Source organism: Coenobita brevimanus, chromosome 81 (assembly GCF_032717465.1).
Source record: "Coenobita brevimanus isolate Jiangsu-jjx chromosome 81, ASM3271746v2, whole genome shotgun sequence".
In the NCBI taxonomy this organism is placed as follows: Eukaryota; Metazoa; Arthropoda; class Malacostraca; order Decapoda; family Coenobitidae; genus Coenobita; species Coenobita brevimanus.
This window is the reverse complement of record NC_137034.1, coordinates 19651644-19659704: the sequence shown is the minus strand read 5'-3', so window position 1 is coordinate 19659704 and position 8061 is coordinate 19651644. Positions and strand designations below refer to the sequence as shown.

The following is an 8061-nucleotide window of genomic DNA, read 5'->3' as shown; positions in this document are numbered from 1 at the left end:
TGGGGATGGCAGCTACCGCAGGCTGAAGGTCGTGCGTCACGATCGGAGAAATTACTAACATGGCAATACTGAAACCACCGTAAAGACACATTTGTGACGGAAATGCCATAGAGAAGACCCTCCCTCCCAATTTCAGGACATAATGTCATGGAGCACTGATATAACCGACGGACGGGGCTGCATTGAAGAAAAAAAGGAAAGTTATTGTTATTATTACTCTGGGATACGTGGACTATGTATCTTGCAAAATTACAGGATGTAAATTTGTAGGTACTCTAAAGATTAATATAGTATGCAGAAGGGGAACCAAAGCCCAACAGCATAGTTATTTTGCTGTTGTAATATTCGTGGAGAGAGAGAGAGAGAGAGAGAGAGAGAGAGAGAGAGAGAGAGAAGGGAGGAATTCCCCTAAATTCGATGACGTTATATAACTATGTGTGTGTGTGTGTGTGTGTGTGTGTGTGTGTGTGTGAGGTGACAGAGTCTTTTGTACTGTACATTTTCGTTCTCCAAATCTGACACGCAAAGACATTCACTAAGCTTCCTACGGTATCAATATCCTCATGAATTAGGCACAATATACGGTATATATATATATATATATATATATATATATATATATATATATATATATATATATATATATATATATATATATATATATATAATGTTTTTAATAACAGAACGGAGGAAGGAAAAACAAATGAATAAAAAAAATTATCTATACACTTGGTAAGCTGCTGTACTCACGCAGTTGCAAGCGCTGGTTCGAATCCCCGCAATATTTAATGGGGTGCCTAAATGGCTCACTTGGTAAGCTGCTGTGCTCACGCAGTTGCAAGCGCTGGTTCGAATCCCCGCAATATTTAATTTGAGCCATTTAGCCATGCCACGTTGAGTACACCGCTTCCCATCCGATCAGCGAAGTTAAGCAACGTTGGGTCTGGTTAGTACTTGGATGGGTGACCGCCTGGGAACACCAGATGCTGTTGGCATCCCTACGTCAAGTGGGGTTGGTGAAGGATTAGTGCCCCTCCCTGTAAAACAATTAACTCTGAGCCCCTGGCAACCCCATTTGGGATACATGGCGTCTGGCAATGGATGGATGGATGGGAGATTACTGGTGTCCTCTGTTCATAAAATATCTGCAACGGATAGACTTGAACAGCTGTGGGTTGAAATTTGGAGGGAAACAACTCTGGGGAAGCGAGTTCCAGAGAGATGCAGTTCGGGGAATGCAAGAATTCTGATAGGCAGAAGTTCTGCAATATGGCTAAGTGACATTCCAGTCATGAGCGCCACCAGATGCCCCTTTAGCACGAGGGAAGGCATGGAGAGGTGGCACCATGGATGCAAGTTCGTCTGAGCATTTGCCAAAAAAATATCTGTAAAATAATGCAAGGGAAGCAACATTCCTTCTTACTTGCTGGGGAGGTAGTTTATTTGTAATGGCAGGGTTGTTAATAATTTTAACAGCTTTGTTCTGATTTTTGTCTAGTTGTTTTAATGCACCCTCTCCACATCCATTCCACAAGGGTGAGCAATATTCAAGCTGAGAGCACACGTGACTCTTATAAATTATTGCTAACTGCTCATCAGCGAAGAATTTACGGACTCTGTACAGTAATCCAAGTTTGTTTGAGGAGGATTTAGCAAGGGATCTGACATGAGAGGTACAGCTGAGGGCATTGTTAAGTGGGAAGCCAAGAATTTCAATACTTTTGGAGGTGGGAATATTTGTAGCACTGAAGGTAATGTACGAATCTGGCAATATCTGTCTATTAGTAAATTTTATATATTTAGTTTTACTAGCAGTAAAAGAGACAAGGTTGTTTTGTCCCCATTCACTGATCGTAGATAGGTCTTGATTTATGGAGATGGCTGTACTGAGATGAGAGGTAGAGATATTAGACTTTGTAAATGGGTGTCTGAGTATGAATGAACTATGTAGTGTTGAGTCACCTGCATATGAGTGGATGGGATTGTGGGTGACAGATAAGAGATCATTAATATGAACCAGGAATAGGGTTGGCGCCGGAACTGATCCCTGCGGCACGCCGGCGTTAATTGAGTGGAAATTGGAATATACATCATCTACTTTTACTCTTATTTTCCTGTCACTAAGATATGAAGAAATCAAAGGAACAAAAGGCGTTAGTCCATAGCAAGGGAGTTTGGACAGCAGAGAACGGTGCCATTCTCTGTCGAAAACTTTAGAAATATCAAGAGGTTCTGCATGAGTTTCTCCATGTAGATCAATTGATTGATGGATGGTATGAGTCAGGAGACTGAGTATGTCAATGGTGGATCTTTCGTGGCGAAAATCATATTGTCTATCACTAATAAAGTTGTTGGATTCAAGATGTTTAACAATGTGCTTATTAATTAAAGTTTCAAATACCTTACCGAGAGACAATGTGACAGCAATTGGTCTGTAATCAGAGCGGTCGGAAAACTTCCTTTCTTCGGAATTGGGTGGATATTGGCTTCTTTCCATGAATTTGGGAATAAAGAAGTACGTATGCATAATCTAAATAATTTAGGTAGAACAGAGGCAAGTTCAGGGGAACACTTTTTCAAAACAATTGGCGGAATTCCATCTGGGCCTGGAGCTATGTTGGTAACTAAATTGTTTAGGATGGATTTTATGTGTCTTGTCTGTATTTTAAGTGGGGCAATTTCGGGAGTTTCAAGTTCTTGTACTGGGATATATATATATATATATATATATATATATACAGAGAGAGAGAGAGAGAGAGAGAGAGAGATGGATAGATAGATAGATAGATACAGCAGTATAAACCAGTCCTTTTTTAAAATACATATCAGCACTTGCATGTATGTTTGAACCGGATGTTTATAAGAAATACTGTTATATAAGTGTTACGTGACTGATCATGAAATGCAGGAACAAAATGAGTGGAAGGTGGCAAAGTAGGGAGTAGTGGCAGCGGCTCTGTTCTCTGTGGACAATGAATCGAACAACATAATTCCTGGTTTGTGCTGTGTGTAACACAGGTGGTGGTGCGGGAAAAGGCAGTGTGGGGAAAGGCAGTGAGGGGAAAAACAGTGTGGGCAAAAGCACTGTGGGAAAGGCAGTGCGAGGAAAGGCAGTGCGGGGAAAGGCAGTGGGGGGAAAGGCAGTGTTGGGAAAGGCAGTGTGGGGAAAGGCAGTGAGGGGAAAGGCAGTGTGGGGAAAGGCAGTGCGAAGAAAGGCAGTGCGGGGAAAGGCAGTGTGGGGAAAGGCAGTGTGGGGAAAGGCAGTGTGGGGAAAGGCAGTGTGGGGAAAGGCAGTGTGGGGAAAGGCAGTGCAGGGAAAGGCAGTGCGGGGAAAGGCAGTGTGGGGAAAGGCAGTGTAGGGAAAGGCAGTGCGGGGAAAGGCAGTGAGGGCAGCAGCAACCTCTGCACAGCAGATTTAATGGGTCGCCTGGGGCGCAAGAGAATGAGGCTTTTATTTTCGTGGTTAAATTCGGCGCTCGGACACCTCTTCCATAATGACCTGTAGTAGTACTTGTAGTAGTAGTAGTAGTGGTGGTGGTGGTGGTGGTGGTAGTAGTAGTAGTAATAGTAGTAGGACTTGTAGTAGTCGTAGTCGTAGTCGTATCAGTAGTATTAGTGGTGGTAACCTGAGACTCATTTGAACACGAATTCGGTGGACTGCAGGCTGAAGCTGCCGCTATTCCACAGTCCACCATCCTCTTCCTGGATAGGGAGGGGACTGAACGAAGTTTGTACGAGAACCACCTGGCAGCTCCATCGCTCTGTCATTTTGATGCCTCCACAGGAAGGCGTCCCTCTCTTGCCACCCGTAAGGTCCATGAACTTCCAAATACTTTTTTTTCGTAATTTTTCTCTCTTCTAATCTGGATACATAAGAGTCTTATGAAAAACAAGTAGGTAAGGAAAAGATGCTACGGAGCCTCCAAAGTCCAAGATAATACTGAGTAATTTCTTTTTAACGCAAGGAACAACCAACCAAAGGCCAGGAGCCTGCAAGCCGTTCCTTCCGAGAAAAAAATAAGAGCAATACAATGAAGAGGCAAATTAGAGATCCGTTCATTTCGAGATGCCTGGACACACAACGTTTGAAAGATTGGAGATCATAGGAAGTAGAAAATACAGATAACGAGAGACAGTTCCAGAGTTCACCTGTTGCATAAATGAAGGACTGGAAGTAACGGGTAACTCTTGCATTAGAGAGTTGGACAGAAAAGGGATGAGAGTTCATTGCTAGACGGGTGCTACGCGCCCGCCATAGAGGTGCAGGGATGCAAGCAGACAGTTCAGAGAAGCAGTGACAATTGAAGTAGCGATAGAAAAGAGATGAAGATGTAACAGTGCGGCGAAGAGACAGAGGTTGAAGAGAGCCAGTAAGAGGAGGAGAGTTACTGAGATGAAAAGCCTTTTACTCTACCCTATTGAGAAGAGCTGCATGTGAGGAGCATCGCCACACATGAGAGTTGTACTCTATGCAGGGGCAAATAAAACCCGTGTATAAAGTCAACAACTCTGAAAGTGGTAAAGAAGGTATAGAGTCAGCTTAGCACACCTAATCTCTTGGAAGCAGATTTCACAAGAGATGCAATATGATCTTTCCAAAATAAATTCCAGGAGAATGAAACTCCAAGTATATTGAATGGTGATGCAGGATTGAGCTGGATATTATTAAACATCAGTGGGTACACCGATGGAAGATTTTGCCAGGTTGATAGTGTAAGAACCGAGTCTTTGATACATTACAAACAAGACTACTTTTACCCCAGTCAGAGATACGAGCCAAGTCAGACATTAGGTGTGCCATAACCTCATCCCTTGTTTGTTGAAGTAACTGCTGAGATGGATGTTGCGGGAACCGAATGGAAAGGAGAAGGGTAGAATCATCAGTGGATGAGTGGAAACAGTTAGATGTACAGCTTTGAAAGCCATTGATGAATAAATGGAAGAGGTTTGGTGATAGGACAGAGCCCTGAGGAACACCACTATTGATAGATCGAGGAGAAGAACGGTGGCCGTCTACAACAGTAGCTATAGAACAACCAGAAACGAAGCTGTAGGTGACGGCACAGATAGAAGGATAGAAACAGTAAGAGGGCAGTCTGGAAATTAAAGATTTATGCCTGACTCGATAGAAAGCCTTAGAGATGTCAAGTGCAATGACAAAGCTTTCGCAAAAGTCCCGAAAGGAGGATGAAGATGAGTCTAAGAAGTAGGTGAGAAAATCTCTAGTGGAGCGTCCCTAACAGAACCCATACTGACAATCAGAAAGAAGGTTGTGATAGGAAAGATGCTTTAAAATTTTTCTGTTATGAACAGACTCGAAAACTTTTGAGACACAGGATGTTATAGTGATTGGGCGATTGTTAGAGAGTTGGGAATGGTCACCCTTCTTAGGGACTGGTTGAATGAGAGCAAACTTCCAGCAAGAAGGAAAGGTACACGTTGACAGAGAAAGACGAAAAAGTTTACCTAGGCAGAGTGCAAGCACAGAAGCACAGTTCTTGAGGACAATAGGAGGGAGCCCATCAGGCCCATATGCCTTATTATTCAGGCCAGTGATGGCAGAAAATACATCAGTTAAGGTGATTTGAATGTCAGCCATGAGGAAGTCAGAGGGAGGGACGTGATGGAGGGACACCACCGGAATCATCTAGGGTGGAACTGGAGGAAAGTCTGAGTGAAGAGATCTGCTTTCTCAGTAGAAGAATTTCCTATAGAGCCATGACAGTAGAGAGGAGGAGGGAAGGATGATGATGTAATGTTCTTAGAAAGGTTTTTGGCAAGGTGCCAGAAGGAGCGGGAAGAATTCGAGCTGGAGAGTTAAAAGCATTTAGTACATATCATTTTTTTTTTTTTTTACTTTTTTTTTTTTTTTTTTTTTAGAGTGAAGAATAGACCTAGCATGATTCCGGACAGAAACATATAAAAGATGTGATTCAGGGGTGGGTTGGCTCTGGTACCTTTTATAGGCCCTCTCCTTGTTATGGACAGCATTAGAACATGCGTGATTAAACCAAGGCTTTTTTGCATTAGTCAAAGGATATGAGAAGGGAATGTATGCTTCCATGCCCGAGAGAATAACCCCTGTAATGTGCATGGCACACTCAGATGGCTCCCGGCCATAGAAACAATAATAATTCCAGGGAAAATGAAAGAAGTACTGCCTGAGTGCCTCCCAATTAGCAACTCCGAAGTGGCACAACTGACGTTTCAATGGAGGATCCACAGGCTGTACTGAAGCTATAGGACAGGTTAAGGTAATAAGATTGTGATCGGAGGAGCCCAATGGAGAAGAAAGATTAACCCGTACCCTCCCAATATCGTACATGGTACAACAGTACATGGTAGCTGCCGTGGACCCACCATCGTAAGCTGTATGATTCGCAATTGCAAGGAACATTGTGTGCACATTTTTCAAATTTCGCAAGTGATTCGTGGCAGGCAGATGCGTGAGACCTTCCTCTAGCTGCAGCCAGGCGGAAAGAACAGTATCAGCTATTCAAGCGTGCCAAAAAAACAGCGATTTATGGGTGGTACCATAATGAACCAACGTTATTTTCACCCATTTATATATATATATATATATATATATATATATATATATATATATATATATATATATATATATATATATATATATATATATATATATATATATATATATATATATATATATATATATATATATATATATATATATATATATATATATATATATATATATATATATATATATATATATATATATATATATATATATATATATATATATATATATATATATATATATATATATATATATATATATATACATATATACCACAATATTGTTGCTGTATATGTACTTTTGTAGCAAATAAATGAAAACATATGAATTTAGGTTGGTTTTGATTAGTTACCCTCCTCCTTCTCACTGTAAAAAACGGAGCAGCTGCTCCGGCACGGCCACAGAACACCTCGTTGAGGTGAGGGGGGACCCACCTTAGGATCACTTAGGGGTGACAGGATCAACTTTCTTGGTGATTTTCATTAGTTTCTCACCAAAAGGGAATGTTTGAACAAAAAAAATAAAAAAATAAAAAATAACCGGGATTTCAGGTGGTGGGGGGACCCCCCAAAAATGGGAGGGTATGGGTTAATGGCATAAGCAGAAGGATTAGCTGTAAAGAAGAGGTCAAGTATGTTGGAACTCTCTCCAAGGCAGTCAGGGATATGGGTAGGGTGCTGTACAAGCTGCACTAGGTCATTAACCCCTGAAGGCCTGGATTCTTTTGACCGTACCAGTATGAAAATCTGTATATGGAGCCGATTTTTTTACTCATACAGAAGTAAAAAGTATTATGTCCAAGGTTTAGAGCCTGAATTTACACACCTTGTGCTGCAAACCAGAGCATTATAGACCAACTGGTTACTGAGCTATAGCCTGTCAAAGATAGTCAAAAATCGACACTTGCATTCCCTGCATATAGGGAGAGAAAAAAAAAAAATGCACCAACATTAATTTTGGTATTATAGATTGAAAAATCTTGATTTTACACAGCAGAAAATGTATATATCATTCTCATATGTCAAATGTTTATCATGTAACCACAGCAAGAATGTAGCTGGTAGTGGAGGGAGTATGAAGATGTGGAGAGGGGAGAATAAGGGAGAAAGGTGGAGGGAGGATGGTGAGGGGAGCGTGGCATGGAAAAATCAGCTTTATACAGTAAAGTTGGCAGGAGGAGCTGTGAGTCCAGTCACATGCGAATAAGGGTGAGAGGGAACAAAATGATTGGGGTAGAGGTAGGTGGCGAGAGGGTGCTGGGGGAATCACCCCCCCCACCATGGGTAGGGGCCCAGATCCTCCCCCCTCTTCACTCAGGACTTGGTTCTCCAGGGTTTACATCGATATATGTCACAATTGGGCTGAAGCTGTCCGCAGTTCTTTACAATTGATCCTCTATCGATCCTATTAGGCATCAAGTGAAATTTTGGAAAAGGATCGATTGATCCTATTAGTACTTTAGGGGTTAAAGATAGAAAAGATGTAGACTTGTTCACCAGGAGGATCTGTGAAAAGAG

General features: G+C 41.7%; 1 non-coding gene across 1 annotated transcript; it reads left to right on the top strand.

Moving 5' to 3' along the window:
- Window positions 1-876: 876 nt before the first annotated feature.
- Window positions 877-994, top strand: LOC145409570 (5S ribosomal RNA). Its single transcript, XR_013899135.1, has one exon. It is a non-coding gene; the product is annotated as a 5S ribosomal RNA (ribosomal RNA).
- Window positions 995-8061: the final 7067 nt, after the last annotated feature.